The sequence below is a fragment of the Narcine bancroftii genome, chromosome 2 (assembly GCF_036971445.1).
Source record: "Narcine bancroftii isolate sNarBan1 chromosome 2, sNarBan1.hap1, whole genome shotgun sequence".
NCBI classification, from domain to species: domain Eukaryota; kingdom Metazoa; phylum Chordata; class Chondrichthyes; order Torpediniformes; family Narcinidae; genus Narcine; species Narcine bancroftii.
Window position 1 is genome coordinate 25,623,249 of NC_091470.1, and position 20,222 is coordinate 25,643,470.

Consider the following 20,222-nt stretch of genomic DNA (forward strand, 5'->3'; position numbering starts at 1 on the left):
CGGAAGATGTCCCCCATACACTCTCAGCAGATGATGTCCCCATACACTCTCAGCGGAAGATGTCCCCCATACACTCTCAGCGGAAGATGTCCCCCATACACTCTCAGCGGAAGATGTCCCCCATACACTCTCAGCGGAAGATGTTCCCCATACACTCTCAGAGGATGATGTCCCCCATGCACTCTCAGCAGAAGATGTCCCCCATACACTCTCAGCAGAAGATGTCCCCCATACAGTCTCAGCGGAAGATGTCCCCCATACACTCTCAGTGGAAGATGTCCCCCATACACTCTCAGCGGAAGATGTCCCCCATACACTCTCAGCGGATGATGTCCCCCATACACTCTCAGCGTATGATGTCCCCCATACACTCTCAGCGGAAGATGTCCCCCATAAACTCTCAGCAGAAGATGTCCCCCATACTGTCTCAGCGGAAAATGTCCCCCATACACTCTCAGCGGAAGATGTCCCCCATACACTCTCAGCGGAAAATGTCCCCCATACACTCTCAGCAGAAGATGTCCCCCATACACTCTCAGCAGAAGATGTTCCCCATACACTCTCAGCGGAAGATGTCCCCCATACACTCTCAGCGGAAGATGTCCCCCATACACTCTCAGCGGAAGATGTCCCCCATACACTCTCAGCGGAAGATGTCCCCCATACACTCTCAGCGGAGGATGTCCCCCATACACTCTCAGCAGATGATGTCCCCCATACACTCTCAGCGGATGATGTCCCCCATACACTCTCAGCGGATGATGTCCCCCATACTCTCTCAGCAGAAGATGTCCCCCATACACTCTCAGCAGATGATGTCCCCCATACACTCTTAGCAGATGATGTCCCCCATACACTCTCAGCGGAAGATGTCCCCCATAAACTCTCAGCAGATGATGTCCCCCATACACTCTCAACAGATGATGTCCCCATACACTCTCAGCGGAAGATGTCCCCCATACACTCTCAGCGGAAGATGTCCCCCATACACTCTCAGCGGAAGATGTCCCCCATACACTCTCTGCGGAAGATGTCCCCCATACACTCTCACCGGAAGATGTCCCCCATACACTCTCAGCGGAAGATGTCCCCCATACACACTCAGCGGAAGATGTCCCCCATACACTCTCAGCGGAAGATGTCCCCCATATACTCTCAGCGGAAGATGTCCCCCATACACTCTCAGCGGAATATGTCCCCCATACACTCTCAGCAGATGATGCACCCAGACACTCTCAGCGGAAGATGTCCCCCATACAGTCTCAGCAGATGATGTCCCCCATATAGTCTCAGCGGAAGATGTCCCCCATACACTCTCAGTGGAAGATGTCCCCCATACACTCTCAGAGGTAGATGTCCCCCATACACTCTCAGCAGATGATGTCCCCCATACACTCTCAGCAGATGATGTCCCCCATACACTCTCAGCGGAAGATGTCCCCCATACACTCTCAGCAGATGATGAACCCCATTCACTCTCAGCGGAAGATGTCCCCCATACACTCTCAGCGGAAGATGTCCCCCATACACTCTCAGCGGAAGATGTCCCCCATACACTCTCATCAGATGATGTCCCCCATACACTCTCAGCGGAATATGTCCCCCATACACTCTCAGCAGAAGATGTCCCCCATACACTCTCAGTAGAAGATGTCACCCATACACTCTAAGCGGAAGATGTCCCCCATACACTCTCAGCGGAAGATGTCCCCCATACACTCTCAGCGGAAGATGTCCCCCATACACTCTCAGCAGAAGATGTCCCCCATACACTCTCAGCAGATGATATCCCCCAGACACTCTCAGCAGATGATGTCCCCCATACACTCTCAGCGGATGATGTCCCCCATACACTCTCAGCAGAAGATGTCCCCCATACACTCTCAGCGGAAGAACTCCCCCATACACTCTCAGCAGATGAAGTTCCCCAATACACTCTCAGCAGAAGATGTCCCCCATACACTCTCAGCAGATGATGTCCCCCATACACTCTCAGCAGATGATGTCCCCCATACACTCTCAGCGGAAGATGTCCCCCAAACACTCTCAGTAGAAGATGTACCCCATACACTCTCAGCGGAAGATGTCCCCCATACACTCTCAGCAGATGATGTCCCCCATACACTCTCAGCAGAAGATGTCCCCCATACACTCTTAGCAGAAGATGTCCCCCATACACTCTCAGCAGAAGATGTCCCCCATACACTCTCAGCGGAAGATGTCCCCCATACACTCTCAGCGGAAGAACTCCCCCATACACTCTCAGCAGAAGATGTCCCCCATAGACTCTCAGCAGAAGATGTCTCCCATGCACTCTCAGCAGAAGATGTCCCCCATACACTCTCAGCAGAAGATTTCCCCCATACAGTCTCAGCGGAAGATGTCCCCCATACACTCTCAGTGGAAGACGTCCCCCATACACTCTCAGCGGAAGATGTCCTCCATACACTCTCAGCGGATGATGTCCCCCATACACTCTCAGAGTATGATGTCCCCCATACACTCTCAGCGGAAGATGTCCCCCATACACTCTCAGCAGAAGATGTCCCCCATACAGTCTCAGCGGAAGATGTCCCCCATTGAGTCTCAGCAGAAGATGTCCCCCATGCACTCTCAGCAGAAGATGTCCCCCATACACTCTCAGCAGAAGATGTCCCCCATACAGTCTCAGCGGAAGATGTCCCCCATACACTCTCAGCAGATGATGTCCCCCATACACTCTCAGCAGAAGATGTCCCCCATACACTCTTAGCAGAAGATGTCCCCCATACACTCTCAGCAGAAGATGTCCCCCATACACTCTCAGCGGAAGATGTCCCCCATACACTCTCAGCGGAAGAACTCCCCCATACACTCTCAGCAGAAGATGTCCCCCATAGACTCTCAGCAGAAGATGTCTCCCATGCACTCTCAGCAGAAGATGTCCCCCATACACTCTCAGCAGAAGATGTCCCCCATACAGTCTCAGCGGAAGATGTCCCCCATACACTCTCAGTGGAAGACGTCCCCCATACACTCTCAGCGGAAGATGTCCTCCATACACTCTCAGCGGATGATGTCCCCCATACACTCTCAGAGTATAATGTCCCCCATACACTCTCAGCGGAAGATGTCCCCCATACACTCTCAGCAGAAGATGTCCCCCATACAGTCTCAGCGGAAGATGTCCCCCATTGAGTCTCAGCAGAAGATGTCCCCCATGCACTCTCAGCAGAAGATGTCCCCCATACACTCTCAGCAGAAGATGTCCCCCATACAGTCTCAGCGGAAGATGTCCCCCATACACTCTCAGTGGAAGATGTCCCCCATACACTCTCAGCGGAAGATGTCACCCATACACTCTCAGCGGATGATGTCCCCCATACACTCTCAGCGATGATGTCCCCCATACACTCTCAGCGGAAGAAGTCCCCAATACACTCTCAGCGGAAGATGTACCCCATACACTCTAAGCAGATGATGTACCCCAGACACTCTCAGCGGAAGATGTCCCCCATACAGTCTCAGCAGATGATGTCCCCCATACAGTCTCAGCGGAAGATGTCCCCCATACACTCTCAGTGGAAGATGTCCCCCATACACTCTCAGCGGAAGATGTTCCCCATACACTCTCAGAGGATGATGTCCCCCATAGACTCTCAGCAGATGATGTCCCCCATACACTCTCAGCGGAAGATGTCCCCCATACACTCTCAGCAGATGATGTCCCCCATACACTCTCAGCGGAAGATGTCCCCCATACACTCTCAGCGGAAGATGTCCCCCATACACACTCAGCGGAAGATGTACCCCATACACTCTCAGCGGAAGATGTCCCCCATATACTCTCAGCGGAAGATGTCCCCCATACACTCTCAGCGGAATATGTCCCCCATACACTCTCAGCAGATGATGCACCCAGACACTCTCAGCGGAAGATGTCCCCCATACAGTCTCAGCAGATGATGTCCCCCATATAGTCTCAGCGGAAGATGTCCCCCATACACTCTCAGTGGAAGATGTCCCCCATACACTCTCAGAGGTAGATGTCCCCCATACACTCTCAGCAGATGATGTCCCCCATACACTCTCAGCAGATGATGTCCCCCATACACTCTCAGCGGAAGATGTCCCCCATACACTCTCAGCAGATGATGAACCCCATTCACTCTCAGCGGAAGATGTCCCCCATACACTCTCAGCGGAAGATGTCCCCCATACACTCTCAGCGGAAGATGTCCCCCATACACTCTCATCAGATGATGTCCCCCATACACTCTCAGCGGAATATGTCCCCCATACACTCTCAGCAGAAGATGTCCCCCATACACTCTCAGTAGAAGATGTCACCCATACACTCTAAGCGGAAGATGTCCCCCATACACTCTCAGCGGAAGATGTCCCCCATACACTCTCAGCGGAAGATGTCCCCCATACACTCTCAGCAGAAGATGTCCCCCATACACTCTCAGCAGATGATATCCCCCAGACACTCTCAGCAGATGATGTCCCCCATACACTCTCAGCGGATGATGTCCCCCATACACTCTCAGCAGAAGATGTCCCCCATACACTCTCAGCGGAAGAACTCCCCCATACACTCTCAGCAGATGAAGTTCCCCAATACACTCTCAGCAGAAGATGTCCCCCATACACTCTCAGCAGATGATGTCCCCCATACACTCTCAGCAGATGATGTCCCCCATACACTCTCAGCGGAAGATGTCCCCCAAACACTCTCAGTAGAAGATGTACCCCATACACTCTCAGCGGAAGATGTCCCCCATACACTCTCAGCAGATGATGTCCCCCATACACTCTCAGCAGAAGATGTCCCCCATACACTCTTAGCAGAAGATGTCCCCCATACACTCTCAGCAGAAGATGTCCCCCATACACTCTCAGCGGAAGATGTCCCCCATACACTCTCAGCGGAAGAACTCCCCCATACACTCTCAGCAGAAGATGTCCCCCATAGACTCTCAGCAGAAGATGTCTCCCATGCACTCTCAGCAGAAGATGTCCCCCATACACTCTCAGCAGAAGATTTCCCCCATACAGTCTCAGCGGAAGATGTCCCCCATACACTCTCAGTGGAAGACGTCCCCCATACACTCTCAGCGGAAGATGTCCTCCATACACTCTCAGCGGATGATGTCCCCCATACACTCTCAGAGTATGATGTCCCCCATACACTCTCAGCGGAAGATGTCCCCCATACACTCTCAGCAGAAGATGTCCCCCATACAGTCTCAGCGGAAGATGTCCCCCATTGAGTCTCAGCAGAAGATGTCCCCCATGCACTCTCAGCAGAAGATGTCCCCCATACACTCTCAGCAGAAGATGTCCCCCATACAGTCTCAGCGGAAGATGTCCCCCATACACTCTCAGCAGATGATGTCCCCCATACACTCTCAGCAGAAGATGTCCCCCATACACTCTTAGCAGAAGATGTCCCCCATACACTCTCAGCAGAAGATGTCCCCCATACACTCTCAGCGGAAGATGTCCCCCATACACTCTCAGCGGAAGAACTCCCCCATACACTCTCAGCAGAAGATGTCCCCCATAGACTCTCAGCAGAAGATGTCTCCCATGCACTCTCAGCAGAAGATGTCCCCCATACACTCTCAGCAGAAGATGTCCCCCATACAGTCTCAGCGGAAGATGTCCCCCATACACTCTCAGTGGAAGACGTCCCCCATACACTCTCAGCGGAAGATGTCCTCCATACACTCTCAGCGGATGATGTCCCCCATACACTCTCAGAGTATAATGTCCCCCATACACTCTCAGCGGAAGATGTCCCCCATACACTCTCAGCAGAAGATGTCCCCCATACAGTCTCAGCGGAAGATGTCCCCCATTGAGTCTCAGCAGAAGATGTCCCCCATGCACTCTCAGCAGAAGATGTCCCCCATACACTCTCAGCAGAAGATGTCCCCCATACAGTCTCAGCGGAAGATGTCCCCCATACACTCTCAGTGGAAGATGTCCCCCATACACTCTCAGCGGAAGATGTCACCCATACACTCTCAGCGGATGATGTCCCCCATACACTCTCAGCGATGATGTCCCCCATACACTCTCAGCGGAAGAAGTCCCCAATACACTCTCAGCGGAAGATGTACCCCATACACTCTAAGCAGATGATGTACCCCAGACACTCTCAGCGGAAGATGTCCCCCATACAGTCTCAGCAGATGATGTCCCCCATACAGTCTCAGCGGAAGATGTCCCCCATACACTCTCAGTGGAAGATGTCCCCCATACACTCTCAGCGGAAGATGTTCCCCATACACTCTCAGAGGATGATGTCCCCCATAGACTCTCAGCAGATGATGTCCCCCATACACTCTCAGCGGAAGATGTCCCCCATACACTCTCAGCAGATGATGTCCCCCATACACTCTCAGCGGAAGATGTCCCCCATACACTCTCAGCGGAAGATGTCCCCCATACACTCTCAGCGGAAAATGTCCCCCATACACTCTCAGCAGATGATGTCCCCCATACACTCTCAGCGGAATATGTCCCCCATACACTCTCAGCAGAAGATGTCCCCCATACACTCTCAGCAGAAGATGTCCCCCATACACTCTAAGCGGAAGATGTCCCCCATACACTCTCAGCGGAAGATGTCCCCCATACACTCTCAGCAGAAGATGTCCCCCATGCACTCTCAGCAGATGATGTCCCCCTGACACTCTCAGCAGATGATGTCCCCCATACACTCTCAGCGGATTATGTCCCCCATACACACTCAGCAGATGATGTCCCCCATACTCTCTCAGCAGATGATGTCCCCCATACACTCTCAGCAGATGATGTCCCCCATACACACTCAGCAGAAGATGTCCCCCATACAGTCTCAGCAGATGATGTCCCCCATACAGTCTCAGCGGAAGATGTCCCCCATACACTCTCAGCGGAAGATGTCCCCCATACACTCTCAGTGGAAGATGTCCCCCATACACTCTCAGCGGAAGATGTCCCCCATACACTCTCAGCAGATGATGTCCCCCATACACTCTCAGCAGAAGATGTCCCCCATACACTCTCAGCAGATGATGTACCCCATACACTCTCAGTGGAAGATGTGCCCCATACACTCCCAGCGGAAGAATTCCCCCATACACTCTCAGCGGAAGATGTCCCCCATACACTCTCAGAGGATGATGTCCCCCATACACACTCAGCGGAAGATGTCCCCCATACATTCTCAGCGGAAGATGTCCCCCATACACTCTCAGCAGATGATGTCCCCCATACACTCTCAGCGGAAGATGTCCCCCATACACTCTCAGCGGAAGATGTCCCCCATACACTCTCAGCAGAAGATGTTCCCCATACACTCTCAGCGGAAGATGTCCCCCATACACTCTCAGCGGAAGATGTCCCCCATACACTCTCAGCGGAATATGTCCCCCATACACTCTCAGCGGAAGATGTCCCCCATACACTCTCAGCGGAAGATGTCCCCCATACACTCTCAGCAGATGATGTCCCCCATACACTCTCAGCGGATGATGTCCCCCATACACTCTCAGCAGAAGATGTCCCCCATACACTCTCAGCAGATGATGTCCCCCATACACTCTCAGCAGATGATGTCCACCATACACTCTCAGCAGAAGATGTCCCCCATACACTTTCAGCAGATGATTTCCCCCATACACTCTCAGCAGATGATGTCCCCCATACACTCTCAGCAGATGATGTCCCCCATACACTCTCAGCAGAAGATGTCCCCCATACACTCTCAGCAGATGATGTCCCCCATACACTCTCAGCAGATGATGTCCCCCATACACTCTCAGAGGAAGATGTCCCCCATACACTCTCAGCGGAAGATGTCCCCCATACACTCTCAGCGGAAGATGTCCCCCATACACTCTCAGCGGAAGATGTCCCCCATACACTCTCAGCGGAAGATGTCCCCCATACACACTCAGCTGAAGATGTCCCCCATACACTCTCAGCAGATGATGTCCCCCATACACTCTCAGCAGATGATGACCCCCATACACTCTCAGCAGATGATGTCCCCCATACACTCTCAGCAGAAGATGTCCCCCATACACTCTCAGCAGATGATGTCCCCCATACACTCTCAGCAGATGATGTCCCCCATAGACTCTCAGAGGAAGATGTCCCCCATACACTCTCAGCGGAAGATGTCCCCCATACACTCTCAGCGGAAGATGTCCCCCATACACTCTCAGCGGAAGATGTCCCCCATACACTCTCAGCGGAAGATGTCACCCATACACACTCAGCGGAAGATGTCCCCCATACACTCTCAGCGGAAGATGTCCCCCATACACTCTCAGCGGAAGATGTCCCCCATACACTCTCAGCGGAATATGTCCCCCATACACTCTCAGCAGATGATGTACCCAGACACTCTCAGCGGAAGATGTCCTCCATAGAGTCTCAGGAGATGATGTCCCCCATATAGTCTCAGCGGACGATGTCCCCCATACACTCTTAGTGGAAGATGTCCCCCATACACTCTCAGCGGAAGATGTCCCCCATACACTCTCAGCAGATGATGTCCCCCATACACTCTCAGCAGATGATGTCCCCCATACACTCTCAGCGGAAGATGTCCCCCATACATTCTCAGCAGATGATGTCCCCCATACACTCTCAGCGGAAGATGTCCCCCATACACTCTCAGCGGAAGATGTCCCCCATACACTCTCAGCATATGATGTCCCCCATACACTCTCAACGGAATATGTCCCCCACACTCTCAGCAGAAGATGTCCCCCATACACTCTCAGTAGAAGATGTCCCCCATACACTCTAAGCGGAAGATGTCCCCCATACAATCACAGCGGAAGATGTCCCCCATACACTCTCAGCAGAAGATGTCCCCCATACACTCTCAGCAGAAGATGTCCCCCATACACTCTCAGCAGATGATGTCCCCCAGACACTCTCAGCAGATGATGTCCCCCATACACTCTCAGCGGATTATGTCCCCCATACACTCTCAGCAGAAGATGTCCCCCATACACTCTCAGCGGAAGATGTCCCCCATACACTCTCAGCGGAGGATGTCCCCCATACACTCTCAGCAGATGATGTCCCCCATACACTCTCAGCGGATGATGTCCCCCATACACTCTCAGCAGAAGATGTTCCCCATACACTCTCAGCAGATGATGTCCCCCATACACTCTCAGCGGATGATGTCCCCCATACTCTCTCAGCAGAAGATGTCCCCCATACACTCTCAGCAGATGATGTCCCCCATACACTCTCAGCAGATGATGTCCCCCATACACTCTCAGCGGAAGATGTCCCCCATACACACTCAGCAGATGATGTCCCCCATACACTCTCAGCAGATGATGTCCCCATACACTCTCAGCGGAAGATGTCCCACATACACTCTCAGCGGAAGATGTCCCCCATACACTCTCAGCGGAAGATGTCCCACATACACTCTCACCGGAAGATGTCCCCCATACACTCTCAGCGGAAGATGTCCCCCATACACACTAAGCGGAAGATGTCCCCCATACAGTCTCAGCGGAAGATGTCCCCCATACACTCTCAGCGGAAGATGTCCCCCATACACTCTCAGCGGAAGATGTCCCCCATACACTCTCAGCGGAATATGTCCCCCATACACTCTCAGCAGATGATGTACCCAGATACTCTCAGCGGAAGATGTCCCCCATATAGACTCAGCAGATGATGTCCCCCATATAGTCTCAGCGGAAGATGTCCCCCATACACTCTCAGTGGAAGATGTCCCCCATACACTCTCAGCGGAAGATGTCCCCCATACACTCTTAGCAGATGATGTCCCCCATACACTCTCAGCAGATGATGTCCCCCATACACGCTCAGCGGAAGATGTCCCCCATACACTCTCAGCAGATGATGTCCCCCATACACTCTCAGCGGAAGATGTCCCCCATACACTCTCAGCGGAAGATGTCCCCCATACACTCTCAGCGGAAGATGTCCCCCATACACTCTCAGCAGATGATGTCCCCCATACACTCTCAGCGGAATATGTCCCCCATACACTCTCAGCAGAAGATGTCCCCCATACACTCACAATAGAAGATGTCACCCATACACTCTAAGCGGAAGATGTCCCCCATACACTCTCAGTGGAAGATGTCCCCCATACACTCTCAGCAGAAGATGTCCCCCATACACTCTCAGCAGAAGATGTCCCCCATACACTCTCAGCAGATGATGTCCCCCAGACACTCTCAGCAGATGATGTCCCCCATACACTCTCAGCGGATGATGTCCCCCATACACTCTCAGCAGAAGATGTCCCCCATAAACTCTCAGCAGATGATGTCCACCATACACTCTCAGCAGATGAAGTCCCCAATACACACTCAGCAGAAGATGTCCCCCATACACTCTCAGCAGATGATGTCCCCCATACAATCTCAGCGGAAGATGTCCCCCAAACACTCTTAGTAGAAGATGTACCCCATACACTCTCAGCGGAATATGTCCCCCATACACTCTCAGCAGATGATATCCCCCATACACTCTCAGCAGAAGATGTCCCCCATACACTCTCAGCAGATGATGTCCCCCATACATTCTCTGCAGAAGATGTCCCCCATAGACTCTCAGCAGAAGATGTCCCCCATGCACTCTCAGCATAAGATGTCCCCCATACACTCTCAGCAGAAGATGTCCCCCATACACTCTCAGCGGAAGATGTCCCCCATACACTCTCAGCGGAAGATTTCCCCCATAGACTCTCAGCGGAAGATGTCCCCCATACACTCTCAGAGGATGATGTCCCCCATACACTCTCAGTGGAAAATGTCCCCCATACACTCTCAGCGGAAGAACTCCCCCATACACTCTCAACAGAAGATGTCCCCCATACACTCTCAGCAGAAGATGTCCCCCATGCACTCTCAGCGGAAGATGTCCCCCATACACTCTCAGTGGAAGATGTCCCCCATACACTCTCAGTGGAAGATGTCCCCCATACACTCTCAGCGGAAGATGTCCCCCATACACTCTCAGCAGATGATGTCCCCCATACACTCTCAGCAGAAGATGTCCCCCATACACTCTCAGCAGATGATGTACCCCATACACTCTCAGTGGAAGATGTCCCCCATACACTCCCAGCGGAAGAATTCCCCCATACACTCTCAGCGGAAGATGTCCCCCATACACTCTCAGAGGATGATGTCCCCCATACACACTCAGCGGAAGATGTCCCCCATACATTCTCAGCGGAAGATGTCCCCCATACACTCTCAGCAGATGATGTCCCCCATACACTCTCAGCGGAAGATGTCCCCCATACACTCTCAGCGGAAGATGTCCCCCATACACTCTCAGCAGAAGATGTTCCCCATACACTCTCAGCGGAAGATGTCCCCCATACACTCTCAGCAGATGATGTCCCCCATACACTCTCAGCGGATGATGTCCCCCATACACTCTCAGCAGAAGATGTCCCCCATACACTCTCAGCAGATGATGTCCCCCATACACTCTCAGCGGATGATGTCCACCATACACTCTCAGCAGAAGATGTCCCCCATACACTTTCAGCAGATGATGTCCCCCATTCACTCTCAGCAGATGATGTCCCCCATACACTCTCAGCAGATGATGTCCCCCATACACTCTCAGCAGAAGATGTCCCCCATACACTCTCAGCAGATGATGTCCCCCATACACTCTCAGCAGATGATGTCCCCCATACACTCTCAGAGGAAGATGTCCCCCATACACTCTCAGCGGAAGATGTCCCCCATACACTCTCAGCGGAAGATGTCCCCCATACACTCTCAGCGGAAGATGTGCCCCATACACTCTCAGCGGAAGATGTCCCCCATACACACTCAGCTGAAGATGTCCCCCATACACTCTCAGCAGATGATGTCCCCCATACACTCTCAGCAGATGATGTCCCCCATACACTCTCAGCAGATGATGTCCCCCATACACTCTCAGCAGAAGATGTCCCCCATACACTCTCAGCAGATGATGTCCCCCATACACTCTCAGCAGATGATGTGCCCCATACACTCTCAGCGGAAGATGTCCCCCATACACTCTCAGCGGAAGATGTCCCCCATACACTCTCAGCGGAAGATGTCCCCCATACACTCTCAGCGGAAGATGTCCCCCATACACTCTCAGCGGAAGATGTCCCCCATACACTCTCAGCGGAAGATGTCCCCCATACACTCTCAGCGGAAGATGTCCCCCATACACTCTCAGCGGAATATGTCCCCCATACACTCTCAGCAGATGATGCACCCAGACACTCTCAGCGGATGATGTCCCCCATACAGTCTCAGCAGATGATGTCCCCCATATAGTCTCAGCGGAAGATGTCCCCCATACACTCTCAGTGGAAGATGTCCCCGATACACTCTCAGCGGAAGATGTCCCCCATACACTCTCAGCGGAAGATGTCCCCCATACACTCTCAGCGGAATATGTCCCCCATACACTCTCAGCAGATGATGTACCCAGACACTCTCAGCGGAAGATGTCCCCCATACAGTCTCAGCAGATGATGTCCCCCATATAGTCTCAGCGGAAGATGTCCCCCATACACTCTCAGTGGAAGATGTCCCCCATACACTCTCAGCGGAAGATGTCCCCCATACACTCTCAGCAGATGATGTCCCCCATACACTCTCAGCAGATGATGTCCCCCATACACTCTCAGCGGAAGATGTCCCCCATACACTCTCAGCAGATGATGTCCCCCATTCACTCTCAGCGGAAGATGTCCCCCATACACTCTCAGCGGAGGATGTCCCCCATACACTCTCAGCAGATGATGTCCCCCATACACTCTCAGCAGATGATGTCCCCCATACACTCTCAGCGGAATATGTCCCCCATACACTCTCAGCAGAAGATGTCCCCCATACACTCTCAGTAGAACATGTCACCCATACACTCTAAGCGGAAGATGTCCCCCATACACTCTCAGCGGAAGATACCCCCCATACACTCTCAGCGGAAGATGTCCCCCATACACTCTCAGCAGAAGATGTCTGTCCCCCATACACTCTCAGCAGATGATATCCCCCAGACACTCTCAGCAGATGATGTCCCCCATACACTCTCAGTGGATGATGTCCCCCATACACTCTCAGCAGAAGATGTCCCCCATACACTCTCAGCAGATGATGTCCCCCATACACTCTCAGCAGATGAAGTTCCCCAATACACTCTCAGCAGAAGATGTCCCCCATACACTCTCAGCAGATGATGTCCCCCATACACTCTCAGCAGATGATGTCCCCCATACACTCTCAGCGGAAGATGTCCCCCAAACACTCTCAGTAGAAGATGTACCCCATACACTCTCAGCGGAAGATGTCCCCCATACACTCTCAGCAGATGATGTCCCCCATACACTCTCAGCAGAAGATGTCCCCCATACACTCTTAGCAGAAGATGTCCCCCATACACTCTCAGCAGAAGATGTCCCCCATACACTCTCAGCGGAAGATGTCCCCCATACACTCTCAGCGGAGGAACTCCCCCATACACTCTCAGCAGAAGATGTCCCCCATAGACTCTCAGCAGAAGATGTCTCCCATGCACTCTCAGCAGAAGATGTCTCCCATACACTCTCAGCAGAAGATGTCCCCCATACAGTCTCAGCGGAAGATGTCCCCCATACACTCTCAGTGGAAGATGTCCCCCATACACTCTCAGCGGAAGATGTCCTCCATACACTCTCAGCGGATGATGTCCCCCATACACTCTCACAGTATGATGTCCCCCTTACACTCTCAGCGGAAGATGTCCCCCATACACTCTCAGCAGAAGATGTCCCCCATACAGTCTCAGCGGAAGATGTCCCCCATACACTCTCAGCGGAAGATGTCCCCCATACACTCTCAGCGGAAAATGTCCCCATACACTCTCAGCGGAAGATGTCCCCCATACACTCTCAGCAGAAGATGTTCCCCATACACTCTCAGCGGAAGATGTCCCCCATACACTCTCAGCGGAAGATGTCCCCCATACACTCTCAGCGGAAGATGTCCCCCATACACTCTCAGCGGAAGATGTCCCCCATACACTCTCAGCGGAGGATGTCCGCCATACACTCTCAGCAGATGATGTCCCCCATACACTCTCAGCTGATGATGTCCCCCATACACTCTCAGCGGATGATGTCCCCCATACTCTCTCAGCAGAAGATGTCCCCCATACACTCTCAGCAGATGATGTCCCCCATACACTCTCAGCAGATGATGTCCCCCATACACTCTCAGCGGAAGATGTCCCCCATACACTCTCAGCAGATGATGTCCCCCATACACTCTCAGCAGATGATGTCCCCATACACTCTCAGCGGAAGATGTCCCCCATACACTCTCAGCGGAAGATGTCCCCCATACACTCTCAGCGGAAGATGTCCCCCATACACTCTCTGCGGAAGATGTCCCCCATACACTCTCACCGGAAGATGTCCCCCATACACTCTCAGCGGAAGATGTCCCCCATACACACTCAGCGGAATATGTCCCCCATACACTCTCAGCGGAAGATGTCCCCCATACACTCTCAGCGGAAGATGTCCCCCATACACTCTCAGCGGAATATGTCCCCCATACACTCTCAGCAGATGATGTACCCAGACACTCTCAGCGGAAGATGTCCCCCATACAGTCTCAGCAGATGATGTCCCCCATATAGTCTCAGCGGAAGATGTCCAACATACACTCTCAGTGGAAGATGTCCCCCATACACTCTCAGCGGAAGATGTCCCCCATACACTCTCAGCAGATGATGTCCCCCATACACTCTCAGCGGAAGATGTCCCCCATACACTCTCAGCGGAAGATCCCCCATACACTCTCAGCGGAAGATGTCCCCCATACACTCTCAGCAGATGATGTCCCCCATACACTCTCAGCGGAATATGTCCCCCATACACTCTCAGCAGAAGATGTCCCCCATACACTCTCAGTAGAAGATGTCACCCATACACTCTAAGCGGAAGATGTCCCCCATACACTCTCAGCGGAAGATGTCCCCCATACACTCTCAGCGGAAGATGTCCCCCATACACTCTCAGCAGAAGATGTCCCCCATACACTCTCAGCAGATGATATCCCCCAGACACTCTCAGCAGATGATGTCCCCCATACACTCTCAGCGGATGATGTCCCCCATACACTCTCAGCAGAAGATGTCCCCCATACACTCTCAGCAGATGATGTCCCCCATACACTCTCAGCGGATGATGTCCCCCATACACTCTCAGCAGAAGATGTCCCCCATACACTCTCAGCAGATGATGTCCCCCATACACTCTCAGCAGATGATGTCCCCCATACACTCTCAGCGGAAGATGTCCCCCAAACACTCTCAGTAGAAGATGTACCCCATACACTCTCAGCGGAAGATGTCCCCCATACACTCTCAGCAGATGATGTCCCCCATACACTCTCAGCAGGTGATGTCCCCCATACACTCTCAGCAGAAGATGTCCCCCATACACTCTCAGCAGAAGATGTCCCCCATACACTCTCAGCAGAAGATGTCCCCCATACACTCTCAGCGGAAGATGTCCCCCATACACTCTCAGCAGATGATGTCCCCCATACACTCTCAGCAGAAGATGTCCCCCATAGACTCTCAGCAGAAGATGTCACCCATGCACTCTCAGCAGAAGATGTCCCCCATGCACTCTCAGTGGAAGATGTCCCCCATACACTCTCAGCGGAAGATTTCCCCCATAGACTCTCAGCGGAAGATGTCCCCCATACACTCTCAGAGGATGATGTCCCCCATACACTCTCAGCGGAAGATGTCCCCCATACACTCTCAGCAGAAGAACTCCCCCATACACTCTCAGCAGAAGATGTCCCCCATTGAGTCTCAGCAGAAGATGTCCCCCATGCACTCTCAGCAGAAGATGTCCCCCATACACTCTCAGCAGAAGATGTCCCCCATACAGTCTCAGCGGAAGATGTCCCCCATACACTCTCAGTGGAAGATGTCCCCCATACACTCTCAGCGGAAGATGTCACCCATACACTCTCAGCGGATGATGTCCCCCATACACTCTCAGCGATGATGTCCCCCATACACTCTCAGTGGAAGAAGTCCCCCATACACTCTCAGCGGAAGATGTACCCCATACACTCTCAGCAGATGATGTACCCCAGACACTCTCAGCGGAAGATGTCCCCCATACAGTCTCAGCAGATGATGTCCCCCATACAGTCTCAGCGGAAGATGTCCCCCATACACTCTCAGTGGAAGATGTCCCCCATACACTCTCAGCGGAAGATGTTCCCCATACACTCTCAGAGGATGATGTCCCCCATAGACTCTCAGCAGATGATGTCCCCCATACACTCTCAGCGGAAGATGTCCCCCATACACTCTCAGCAGATGATGTCCCCCATACACTCTCAGCGGAAGATGTCCCCCATACACTCTCAGCAGATGATGTCCCCCATACACTCTCAGCGGAAGATGTCCCCCATACACTCTCAGCGGAAGATGTCCCCCATACACTCTCAGCGGAAGATGTCCCCCATACACTCTCAGCAGATGATGTCCCCCATACACTCTCAGCGGAATATGTCCCCCATACACTCTCAGCAGAAGATGTCCCCCATACACTCTCAGTAGAAGATGTCACCCATAAACTCTAAGCGGAAGATGTCCCCCATACACTCTCAGCAGAAGATGTCCCCCATACACTCTCAGCGGAAGATGTCCCCCATACACTCTCAGCAGAAGATGTCCCCCATACACTCTCAGCAGATGATATCCCCCAGACACTCTCAGCAGATGATGTCCCCCATACACTCTCAGCGGATGATGTCCCCCATACACTCACAGCAGAAGTTGTCCCCCATACCCTCTCAGCAGATGATGTCCCCCATACACTCTCAGCAGATTAAGTCCCCCATACACTCTCAGCAGAAGATGTCCCCCATACACTCTCAGCAGATGATGTCCCCAATACACTCTCAGCAGATGATGTCCCCCATACACTCTCAGCGGAAGATGTCCCCCAAACACTCTCAGTAGAAGATGTACCCCATACACTCTCAGCGGAAGATGTTCCCCATACACTCTCAGCAGATGATGTCCCCCATACACTCTCAGCAGAAGATGTCCCCCATACACTCTCAGCAGAAGATGTCCCCCATACACTCTCAGCAGAAGATGTCCCCCATACACTCTCAGCAGAAGATGTCCCCCATACAGTCTTAGCGGAAGATGTCCCCCATACACTCTCAGTGGAAGATGTCACCCATACACTCTCAGCGGATGATGTCCCCCATACACTCTCAGCGATGATGTCCCCCATACACTCTCAGCGGAAGAAGTCCCCCATACACTCGCAGCGGAAGATGTACCCCATACACTCTCAGCAGATGATGTACCCCAGACACTCTCAGCGGAAGATGTCCCCCATACATTCTCAGCAGATGATGTCCCCCATACAGTCTCAGCGGAAGATGTCCCCCATACACTCTCAGTGGAAGATGTCCCCCATACACTCTCAGCGGAAAATGTTCCCCATACACTCTCAGAGGATGATGTCCCCCATAGACTCTCAGCAGATGATGTCCCCCATACACTCTCAGCAGAAGATGTCCCCCATACACTCTCAGCGGAAGATGTCCCCCATACACTCTCAGCAGATGATGTCCCCATACACTCTCAGCGGAAGATGTCCCCCATACACTCTCAGCGGAAGATGTCCCCCATACACTCTCAGCGGAAGATGTTCCCCATACACTCTCAGAGGATGATGTCCCCCATGCACTCTCAGCAGAAGATGTCCCCCATACACTCTCAGCAGAAGATGTCCCCCATACAGTCTCAGCGGAAGATGTCCCCCATACACTCTCAGTGGAAGATGTCCCCCATACACTCTCAGCGGAAGATGTCCCCCATACACTCTCAGCGGATGATGTCCCCCATACACTCTCAGCGTATGATGTCCCCCATACACTCTCAGCGGAAGATGTCCCCCATAAACTCTCAGCAGAAGATGTCCCCCATACTGTCTCAGCGGAAGATGTCCCCCATACACTCTCAGCGGAAGATGTCCCCCTACACTCTCAGCGGAAAATGTCCCCCATACACTCTCAGCAGAAGATGTCCCCCATACACTCTCAGCAGAAGATGTTCCCCATACACTCTCAGCGGAAGATGTCCCCCATACACTCTCAGCGGAAGATGTCCCCCATACACTCTCAGCGGAAGATGTCCCCCATACACTCTCAGCGGAAGATGTCCCCCATACACTCTCAGCGGAGGATGTCCCCCATACACTCTCAGCAGATGATGTCCCCCATACACTCTCAGCGGATGATGTCCCCCATACACTCTCAGCGGATGATGTCCCCCATACTCTCTCAGCAGAAGATGTCCCCCATACACTCTCAGCAGATGATGTCCCCCATACACTCTTAGCAGATGATGTCCCCCATACACTCTCAGCGGAAGATGTCCCCCATAAACTCTCAGCAGATGATGTCCCCCATACACTCTCAGCAGATGATGTCCCCATACACTCTCAGCGGAAGATGTCCCCCATACACTCTCAGCGGAAGATGTCCCCCATACACTCTCAGCGGAAGATGTCCCCCATACACTCTCTGCGGAAGATGTCCCCCATACACTCTCACCGGAAGATGTCCCCCATACACTCTCAGCGGAAGATGTCCCCCATACACACTCAGCGGAAGATGTCCCCCATACACTCTCAGCGGAAGATGTCCCCCATATACTCTCAGCGGAAGATGTCCCCCATACACTCTCAGCGGAATATGTCCCCCATACACTCTCAGCAGATGATGCACCCAGACACTCTCAGCGGAAGATGTCCCCCATACAGTCTCAGCAGATGATGTCCCCCATATAGTCTCAGCGGAAGATGTCCCCCATACACTCTCAGTGGAAGATGTCCCCCATACACTCTCAGCGGAAGATGTCCCCCATACACTCTCAGCAGATGATCTCCCCCATACACTCTCAGCAGATGATGTCCCCCATACACTCTCAGCGGAAGATGTCCCCCATACACTCTCAGCAGATGATGAACCCCATTCACTCTCAGCGGAAGATGTCCCCCATACACTCTCAGCGGAAGATGTCCCCCATACACTCTTAGCGGAAGATGTCCCCCATACACTCTCAGCAGATGATGTCCCCCATACACTCTCAGCGGAATATGTCCCCCATACACTCTCAGCAGAAGATGTCCCCCATACACTCTCAGTAGAAGATGTCACCCATACACTCTAAGCGGAAGATGTCCCCCATACACTCTCAGCGGAAGATGTCCCCCATACACTCTCAGCGGAAGATGTCCCCCATACACTCTCAGCAGAAGATGTCCCCCATACACTCTCAGCAGATGATATCCCCCAGACACTCTCAGCAGATGATGTCCCCCATACACTCTCAGCGGATGATGTCCCCCATACACTCTCAGCAGAAGATGTCCCCCATACACTCTTAGCAGAAGATGTCCCCCATACACTCTCAGCAGAAGATGTCCCCCATACACTCTCAGCGGAAGATGTCCCCCATACACTCTCAGCGGAAGAACTCCCCCATACACTCTCAGCAGATGAAGTTCCCCAATACACTCTCAGCAGAAGATGTCCCCCATACACTCTCAGCAGATGATGTCCCCCATACACTCTCAGCAGATGATGTCCCCCATACACTCTCAGCGGAAGATGTCCCCCAAACACTCTCAGTAGAAGATGTACCCCATACACTCTCAGCGGAAGATGTCCCCCATACACTCTCAGCAGATGATGTCCCCCATACACTCTCAGCAGAAGATGTCCCCCATACACTCTTAGCAGAAGATGTCCCCCATACACTCTCAGCAGAAGATGTCCCCCATACACTCTCAGCGGAAGATGTCCCCCATACACTCTCAGCGGAAGAACTCCCCCATACACTCTCAGCAGAAGATGTCCCCCATAGACTCTCAGCAGAAGATGTCTCCCATGCACTCTCAGCAGAAGATGTCCCCCATACACTCTCAGCAGAAGATTTCCCCCATACAGTCTCAGCGGAAGATGTCCCCCATACACTCTCAGTGGAAGACGTCCCCCATACACTCTCAGCGGAAGATGTCCTCCATACACTCTCAGCGGATGATGTCCCCCATACACTCTCAGAGTATGATGTCCCCCATACACTCTCAGCGGAAGATGTCCCCCATACACTCTCAGCAGAAGATGTCCCCC